The sequence below is a fragment of the Nannospalax galili genome, unplaced genomic scaffold (assembly GCF_000622305.1).
Source record: "Nannospalax galili isolate Female #2095 unplaced genomic scaffold, S.galili_v1.0 scaffold369, whole genome shotgun sequence".
Lineage (NCBI taxonomy): Eukaryota > Metazoa > Chordata > Mammalia > Rodentia > Spalacidae > Nannospalax > Nannospalax galili.
This window is the reverse complement of record NW_008360318.1, coordinates 136,792-146,481: the sequence shown is the minus strand read 5'-3', so window position 1 is coordinate 146,481 and position 9,690 is coordinate 136,792. Positions and strand designations below refer to the sequence as shown.

The following is a 9,690-nucleotide window of genomic DNA, read 5'->3' as shown; positions in this document are numbered from 1 at the left end:
TGGGAGGCAGGGAATTTTCAATTATCAGGGATGGGGCAGTTCATGTTACCGAAGGCTCCCCTTAACTCTGAGAATCCATTTAATTGGTCCCAAATATTGAACAGAGAGGCAGTGTGGTAGTTTAGTCGTTAGATGCCCTTGGTGTTACATGTGACCAAATCTTGGCTCAACCTTTAGGAGGAAGCTCACCTTGAGCACCTCATTTGAACTCTCTGGGTAAGTGTCGATTAAACAGAAATAATACACCCCCCCCCATCTATTTCTGGCAGTACTCTATGGCTTTGTAACATCTAAAAAGCCACATATGCACATGGTTTTGTTTCCATGGGATAAGCCAAGAAGGTCCCGTAAAGCAGCCCTGTTTCTTTTTTCTTCTCCTCCCTTCCTACTCTATTTAGGGTCCTGCCTTCCCACGCCCAGCTGTTTCCAGCTCTTTGCCTTCCGTCACATGTAACTCATCCTACTGCTGCAGTACAGGAAAGTCTAAGGAAAAATGCAAATAATCTCTAACATAAAGGAATGGCTCAATTGGTCAAGTAGCAAAGTCTTGTAAAAACCATTTTACAAATTACATTGTTAAAATGTTAAACCACCGAAGAAATAATTTCAGGACTGCTATATGCTATACAGAAGGAATATTAAGTTCCTTGTCAGAAGCCCGTTAACTCTTGTAAAACAATGTGCTCATACAAATTGGCTTGCACTATTTTAAAAGCACTCATTTTTTTTCAGTGTGGCCTGAGTATCTCGGGTCTGAGATGGGGACACTGGCCTTCCTTAATCAAACCATTCCCTACAAACATAACCAACATCTGAACCTCTCTGTTGAGTTCTGATCCTCCCTCTTTCCCTCTTACATAACTCTTCACACAATTTCAGGGAGTTGATACCCAGAGAACATAAGTTCTTGAGTCAACTTACTTGATTTCAAACACTACCGTGGAGCTGGACCTCAATTTATCTGCAAATTGAGGATAATTCCTCTATCTGAAACAGTATTAACCAGTCTTAAGTATCCCCTCCCACTTGCCTTGTATTCAGAGGACAGTTAAGATGGGAGCTGTCTTATTACCTGTCCACCACTCCACCAGCAAAGGCCTTTGACCTCTGAGGCTTTGGCCTCCACCGCCTTGCAGAGCACCCAAGAGTTTAAACCCTGTTCAGGTGTGGATCTGGTAGTGTCAAATATCAAGTAAACTTTCAGGCTCCCAATCCAGCCAAACCAGGGATGTGGAATGAAGCTTCCGACTACCTCCTGGATGTGCCAGGGCACCTAGAGTCAAGGGCTACGTCAGAGAGAAACTTCCGGGCAGAACTGCTGGGGATTAACAGCACATCCAGGGTTACAGGCCAACTGCAGGCAAGACACACACACTGAGGGTCCTGGCCTTCCCAGCGCTCGCCCAGGGCCTTGGCCCCGCCCGCGTCCTCCCCCAGGGGGCGTGGCCTCCTCAGCATGTGCCCAGGGGCGGGGCCGCTTCGCCCGCGGCGTGGACTCCTGGTCCCACTGCCTGGCTCGACGCTCTGCGCATGCTTATCTCCTGAGCTGCGGAACCGCCGGCTGCGGAGGTCGCGGTGTTTCTCGCCAGACAGCGAAAGAGCCGGGGCGGGAGGGGAAATGCGGCCCGAGGGCGGGGCGGAAGGCGGAAGCGCTGAGTCAGCTGACCGGGGCTCGTGATTGCCAGGGCGGCGGCGGCGCAGGCGCGTTGACGCGCGGGGCCCGCAGCCTGGACGAAGATGGCGGCGTCCAGAGCGAGCCTCTGAGAGGCGGAGGGAGGAGCGGAGGGGCGGGGAGGCACCAGCGGCCGAGCCACAGGCCCCGGCGGGCAAAGGGGAAGTGGAGAGGGGAGGAGGCCCCGCGGCCCTCACCCCACTCAGGACGAGCAGCCGGCGGCGGGACGAGCTCGGGCTGGAGCGCCTCCAGCCTCCCGCGAAGGTAAAGCCTCCCCGGGGCTGAGCCACGCCGCGGGGCTCGAGGGACTCGGGGCTGGGAAGCCGCGGGACCCCGGCCCTAGGAAGCAGGACTGCCTGCTCTGCACCGTCCCCTCCCCCGGCTCTGAGTAACATTCGTCCCCGGCAGCCCCACCCCTCTTTCTGCCCGGCTTTTTCTGCTCCAGCCTGCACGGTCGCGGTCCCCCACAACTCCCCGCCGCACATCCCCACACTGTGGGCCCCGCCCTCGGGATTCCCTCCGGGATGCCGGCTGCTCCGACTTCCCTGGGTCAGCGAGTCTCCTTCCCATTGGGTCTCGCTCAGACTGTTGACTTTTCTCAGCTTTGTTTCGTTTTGTTAGGAAATTAGAAGCAGCTGCGCCGACTCTTCTCCGGCCCCTTTCTTTTTCAAAAATCAAGTTTTTTCCTTGCTGTCTGGTACCCTGGTCCCTGGCTTGACTCCTGTGATTTCACCTCTGAACGCGGTCTTTGGAGTAGGTGAAGCAGGACTTTGACGCCCGGTGAAGTGTCTGTTAAAACACACCGAGACTACGCTTGAGTGCCTTCTTTAGAAAGCCCCCTGGTGCAGGGTGTTAATTGAGCCACTCTTGGCTCAAATTTCCCTCGTCGCTTGGTGGAAGGATGGTGCAAAAATCGCCCCCTAACGTAGACGTTATCTCCCAAAGGAATGATTTCTCGCCCCCCGGCTCTGCTTTTCCCAGTGTATCCCAATTGGGTTAGTTTTTCTGTTTGTTTTGGTTTTTTTGTTTGTTTGTTTGCTTGTTTCTAGTGCTTCATTGTTGGACTATTTAGTTTATAATGTAAACCTTTTAATTCTTAAATACAATGTGAAACATTGTTAGAGCAGCTATATCGCTAATGGTGGCTCGAGCTATTAATATCGGTACATTCCTGGCACATAAGCCCCAGTTTACAAAACACTGCATTCGTATTTGTTTTAAAACAGGAAGTACAGCAAATTAAGGGAGGAAAAGAGGCAGAGTTAAGAAATAGGGATGCAAAGAACCTTAAGGTTAGAGTCCTTGGAAAATACCAACATTTGTATTCCATGGAGAGGACATGAATGTATATATATTTTCTTCTTCTAATGTGGCAGTAATGGTCTAAAACACACTGTCAAGCTTAGATGCAAACAAATCAAGTTCTTAAGCCAAGACTTAGCAGCAATAAAACATGAATGTGATCAGTAAAAAAAGTTACACAATCGTGAAAAGCATGAATTATCTGCAAAAGTTTTAACTTTGTTACAAATACATAGGTGATGGTTACCCAGGTTGACTGTAATAATCCTGGCTTTATTAAACTTAAAGGTTGATAGTGGAAGTCTGGTTCCCAATAGTTACTAAATTGGAATGGTAATAAAGAGGGCCTGATGTAACTTAATTTTGGCCTCTTAAGCAGTTGGATTTACACAGGTACGTTGGAGGTTTCTGTTGCACATTTTAATTGCTTCTGAGGTCCGTAAAATTAGCAAAGTAGAAACAAGACTGTGCAGCTAAACTACAGTACAGTTTTGGCCTAAATGTTTAATGTTTGGGGTAGTTGAAGCACAGTTTAAAATTTTTTACATTGCATTTATTTATTTTGTGTATTTGGGGGAGGGGAGTGCACTGACCATGGTGCCTGTGGAGGTCAGAGGATGATTTGTAGGAATTGGTTTTCCTTCATCATATGGACCCTAGGGATTGAACTCAGGTTAGGCTTGGTTCAGTCACCTTTACTTCCTGAGCCTTCTCAACTGCCTGAAAATGTTTTGAGATAATAGTTTTTAGTCTGTGTTTCTCAATTTTTTTTTTCACCAAAACAATTTTTATTTCCAGTGTTTAATTGGGTATGCGCAGAGGCATGACACAGGTTTGGCTTTTTTTTTTTTTTTTCACCAAAACAATTTTTATTTCCAGTAGTATTCCTCACTTTTATCAGATTCACCAATGTCCCTTTGGTACCAAATAATTGTATTATCTTCATTGCTAGCCTGAAATTGTTTATAAATTATATAACCACCATTTGGCTTTGATTCTGAGACAAAAAACTTGGCTCCATCTTTACAACAAAAGAACTATAGTAACTTCAAATTGATGGCATTTCAAAGACCATTTAAAGAGCTGAGGACAGCGAGCAAACTGTTAGCCAAAATTTAAGGAGAGTTGGGCTAGGGAGGGAGGGAGGAAGAGAGGTTGGAGAGGGAGAGGGGAGAAGTTTTAGACACTGTAAGAGGAATTCAGCCAGAACAGCTGAAACATGGATGAAAACTGAGGGTACCATCTTACAAGTTCTTTATCCACAAACCCTTGGTATGCTCCTAGAAAGATTGGGAAAGGTCTTGGTGTGTCTGCTATACAGACCTGGTGGAGGATTGTCTGCGTGTATGTGAGTGCACCTGTGTCGTCTTGGTGTGTCTGCTATACAGACCTGGTGGAGGACTGTCTGCGTGTATGTGAGTGCACCTGTGTCGTCTTGGTGTGTCTGCTATACAGACCTGGTGGAGGATTGTCTGCATGTATGTGAGTGCACCCGTGTCGTGCAGTGCCGCGGGGGTCAGAAGAGGGCTCCAGATTCCCCTGGAACTGGAGTTAAGGACAGTTCGTAGCCACCATGTGGATGCTGGGAATTGAACCCGGGTCCTCTGTAAGAGCAGTCAGTGCTTTTAACCACTGAGCCATCTCTCCAGCCCCAGCAGTAGAACTTTTAAGAGGGTCAAGAAGTTACTCTCATTCTTGTCTCCTCAGAACAACAAAAGGTTGTTAATGTATCTGTGTGATGGGGAGTTTTTGGGGGCGGGGGCTGGGACATCCCTGCCAGCTCTACTGGTAATTTATTGAGCTTAGGGGAATAAGAGGAAGGTAAGAATATTTTATTTAGAGGAGAAGTACTGAACTCCTCCTCTGTGATTGAGGCATGAACCGTGATTGAGGGGTGGTCAGGAGAATCAAGAAGGCCCCATATCCTTGAGTCCTTATGACATAGTATATGGCTTAGACTGAGCCTTAATCAGAGCACAGACTGTAGCACCAACTTCTGCCACCACACTAAGGAGGTTTGAATCAGTCAACCAGAGAACTGCAAGGAAAAGCACAAGCTTGCACTAAGAAGCCCAACACAAAGGTCAGAGGGACATTACTCACACCACAGATACATAGTATTCTACAGAAAAATGAAGCTTGTGATACACTGAAATAAAATGTAGCAAGAGCGTAAAGCCAGCCCAACTTGTAGCTAGGTTAATACAACCTCTGAGCCAACAGCCTGGCAAAGAAAAGGTCATAAGTGACTTTAGTGTCCTATACATGTCCAGCTTTCACTAAAAAATGATGAAGCATATGCAAAGGTAAAGGGAAAAGAGAACAGATTCCTGTGAGAAAATAATAACCATAATTGCACTCATATTGATGTAGGTGGATACTGTTATCCAACGGAATTTTAAATGACTGTTAAAGGCCAAAGCAGAAAAATGGGCAAAACGCAGGATGAAATGTGTACTTTCTAATGTAAAGGCACTGAAGGATTCAAGGGGAAGTGCTAGAAATGAAAGGTAGGATGAGGAGATGTGGAATGCCTTAGGACTCATTCTGTCTGTCTGAAGTGAGGAAAACACCACAAGCTTGGACTTAGGTCTGTAGAGATTATCCAGATCTGCATCACAAAAACATTAAAGGAAAACACATTAAAGACTGGAAATTGGAGCTAGAGAGATGGCTCAGTGCTTAAGAGCATTTGCTTTTGGGACCTGAGATCGGTTTCCAAAACCCACCTTGGGCGACTGACTACTACCTGTAACTCCAGCCCCTGGAGATCCAGCCTCCTGACTTCAGTAGCCATGTGTACTTGCACGTATACGGACACAGACAGACCCATACACAGAAATTCAAAATAAGAAAAATAAATCTTAAAGAGTTTGGGAATAGCAACAATTCTAATCTATGTGTAATTGGGATCCCTCAAGAAAGAAGAGCATAATTTGAGAACTTAAAATTGTCACCTATCTAGTCAACAGCTCCCCAAAGCCCCCCCCCCCCCAAATGTATCTCAGCCTGCCACAGACTCAAGAAAACAAAGGTCAAAGAGTAATCTGGGGGGCAGCTGAAGGAATGAGAAGTATTATATTCAGAGGAACAAGGAGTTGCAGTAGTGAATACAGGCAGGAAGATCGTTGGCCACTTCAAAGTGCTGCAGGAAAAGCCTGAAAACTCATAATTTATACCTAGTACTTACTGCAAGGGAAAGATGAAAGAATGATTTAAAGTACAATAAAGCAAAGATTCACCCTTGTACCTTTTGCATAATGAATTAACTAGAAAACCTATAACCAAGACATCTGTCAGAAATGAAGGCATTGATAAAATGCTGGCCTATCACTAAAAACTTCATACTAATAAATACTAATAAATTTGTCCTATAAGGAAATAGAAAATTTTCATACAAATCCATGAAACTTGGATCTGCACAAATAAATGAGCAGCATAAAATGAGAGAAAAATTAGGTTTTTGATTATTCTAAAAAATTTTGTAGTGTCTGGAGAAATGGCTCAGCGGTTAAGAACACTGGCTGTTCTTGCAGAAGACCTGAGTTCAAATCCCAGCACCCACATGGCAGCTAACAACTGTCTGTAACTCCAGTTCCAGGGGATTCGATGGCCTCTTCTGTCCTCCATGGGCATTGCACGACATGGGTGCACTTACCTACATGCAGGCAATACACTCATACACATAAGATAAAAATACTAAAAATATTTTTTAAAAAATTTAAGGGAAAAGTAGCAGTATATCACACTTGAATCATGTAAAATTAGAATGTAAGCGATACAAAGGTTAAGATAACAGACATGCTTTCTCACAAGATACAAACACATAGTCTGCAAGAAACTGACTGGTTAAAAATAAAAGAATGGAGGAAAAGTGAACACAACAATACAAGACCACATTCATAGACAACTGACTATGGCATACTGTATCTTATATAATTATAGTAAGAAAATAGGTTAAGAAATGTCCTGTAACTGTGGTGAGTCACCTGTCCTCTTGATCAAGGAGGCCATGAAGACCCCACCAGATGGACCTGAACCAGTGTCTGGTCTACAAAGAGGAGGGTCAACACAGGGGAAACATTTCCTCCATGCTTCCAAGTGAAGCCAGCCATGGTCGAGCAGGATCTTTGACTTATCTTCACATAGGTGGAACTGGTAAAAGAAAGGAGCCAGGGGCTCCTCCCAAGCCCATGTTATCCCTGAGGAATAGATCGTCAAATGATCTTGACAGTAAAAATAAATCGCTTTATCTGGGCCAATTGTAGGGTCTTAAACACCCAAAAGGAAAGTATAACCAAAGATTAATGGGGTCAATATAATTTTTTAAGAGTCCATATGTATAGCTAAAGGCTACACAACAAGAAACAATGCCAGACAGGAGATACTTTCCTTTGAGTTATTGGCCAAGGTGGCTCAGAAGACTCCCAGACAGAGCTGTGAAAATGAACAGCAGATCCCGGTCTTATCTAAAGGAATATTGAGAACTGATTGCTGCTAGATGAGGAACAGCTGATCTTCCTAAAACAAGGATCTCTAGATAGGCTGACTAGATTCAGCAGACGAACACTGGGGAATGGCTGGGGGTTCTGACAACACAGTGGACAGTAACAGGGATGACAGAGTATATGGGCTCCAGTGTGTGGGAGGGCGGACTATGGGAGGGTGCCATTTGGTAAGTGGGTATATAGATGAATAAGATTGTGTGGGATGTTCTGTATGATATACACACAAAAAAATCAACAAATTAAAGAAAAAGACATTTGAGGAGGAAGCATAAAAATTTGCTTCATGTTAATTAGTAGAGATGATAAACATTACCACTGAAATCTACCTGATGACTTTATATCCATACTGAGGTGTGTGCCAAGGATCCGAGTGTAACCGTGACTAGTAATAATCAGATACATAGATTAAAACACATGCAAACACCTAAGCGTTAGTAGCGTTAAAAATGAAGGGAACAGCATATTTTAAAATGAAATGGAGAGCCTCTTTAAAGGGTAAAAACTCATTCAGTTTTATGTCTTACAGTGTTTTATACTGGGTTCAATATTGTATAACTACGAACTGTAGTAATTCAACTGTGAACCTAAAAACTTATAGGTTTGAAAGACATGTATCATTGCTCTGGAAATTGTTACTGAATATGTTAAACCTGTAATGAAAAAAAAAAGTAAAACATAAAACTATAAAATTTCTAGAAAGTGTGAACTTCAGATTTTAGATAGAACACAAAAAAAAAATGCTGTGAAAGAAAAAAATACCTAATAGATTTGGCTGTGAAATTCTACAAACATACTGTACATTTCAGAAAATAACCACACCTTTCTGATGGTATATAAAAGTGGAAAGGAATTGATAAAATATACTGAGTTCTGCTATAACAAGACCACGTGCATTCCTAAAAATTACTTTGCTAACTAAAATTGAACAATTCAAAACAACAGCACTTCTATGAGAAATAGGACCACAGAAGTGGAAAACTTCAGGAATAACATATTTAAAAGTAATAGGAACTTAGAAACAGCACTGTTTTGCACCTCTTAAGTGGTTAAATATTACATTTTGTTTTGAAAAGTAGATTGTGGAAGTGAGCATTGAAAGGGACACAGTGTAGTGAATTGCTGTAAAGTTTGGAAAGGAGGAAGTTACATGAGCTAGATGGAGGAAAGTTGTTTTACAACATAGATGTGAATTTGCAATTCATTGACCTGTGGTGTCTGCCTGTTTTGTGAATTCCTAAATTCCTGGGTGCCTTGTTCTGCTGGGTACAGTTTTCTTTATTCACTTGTGTTTTCTTGTGATTCGTGAAGTAACAACCAGCAAATGTGAAATTTGAGCCATGTTCAAAGTGCTCATTTCATTGACACTTCCACTGTGCTGTATCCAAGCCTAGTACATCAGGTTTATGGATAAATTCACACTATTGAAATACCACTGTAGCAGAACTGACTATAAAGTAAATGTGATTACGCTGCAGTAAGCAATGGCACTGTCAGAGGCTTGCACCTTCGTGTAGAATCAGTTTGATTTTGACTGAAGTGGATGGCTCCTGATTTGTGGTCTTGGTGAGTGACTATTACCACAAGGATTGCTGTTAGCATTCTTTTCTGAACTGAATAAGATGAACATAATCCCTCAATTTATTAGTACTGAAGTACTTAGAAATCTCTGTATGAGTCTTGTAGAATATATTTTGCATTCTATATTTAAATAAAACTAGATCATTGAGAAGTTCATTATAAGGGGTTTCTAACCTATGTGACTGACCTCTTGGACATTTGAAAGGCATACATTGAGGAGTTTTTCAGCTATGGGAATTTGTTAATTATAGTTGTCAAAACTTAATGAAAGAACTGCTAAGGTTTTGAATGTAGTAGACTGTCTCTGATCTGAAACCTTGCATTCATTTCATTAAAAGTTAAACTGTTACACAGGCATTTCTGATTTGTATTCCTTAGGTATTTATGCTGTAGAATTTTTCTCTCAAACTTGTAGTCACCATACAGAATGTATTTTGAATATTTATCAAATCTTAGAGTAAATAAGCCTTATTTTCCCCAAACCTTTGAGCTGCTGGTTTTTTTTTTTTTTTTTTTTTTTTTTTTTTTTTTAGGTCTTTTTGAGACAGGGTCTCCTTGTAGCCCCAGCTGTCCTGGAACTCACTATGTAGACCGGGCTGCCCTCGAACTAAGAGAGCCCCCCCAGCCTCT

The 9,690-nt window shown here is 43.0% G+C and overlaps 1 protein-coding gene across 1 annotated transcript in view; it reads left to right on the top strand.

The window, feature by feature from the left end:
- The first annotated feature begins 1,681 nt into the window (after nucleotides 1–1,681).
- The window catches only part of Dnajc13 (DnaJ heat shock protein family (Hsp40) member C13), a 133,638-nt gene continuing 125,629 nt past the window's right edge, over nucleotides 1,682–9,690 (top strand). The window contains exon 1 of the mRNA XM_008825087.2: nucleotides 1,682–1,936. The gene's annotated coding sequence lies outside the window, so the exon portion shown is untranslated. The remainder of the gene's footprint in view (nucleotides 1,937–9,690) is intronic.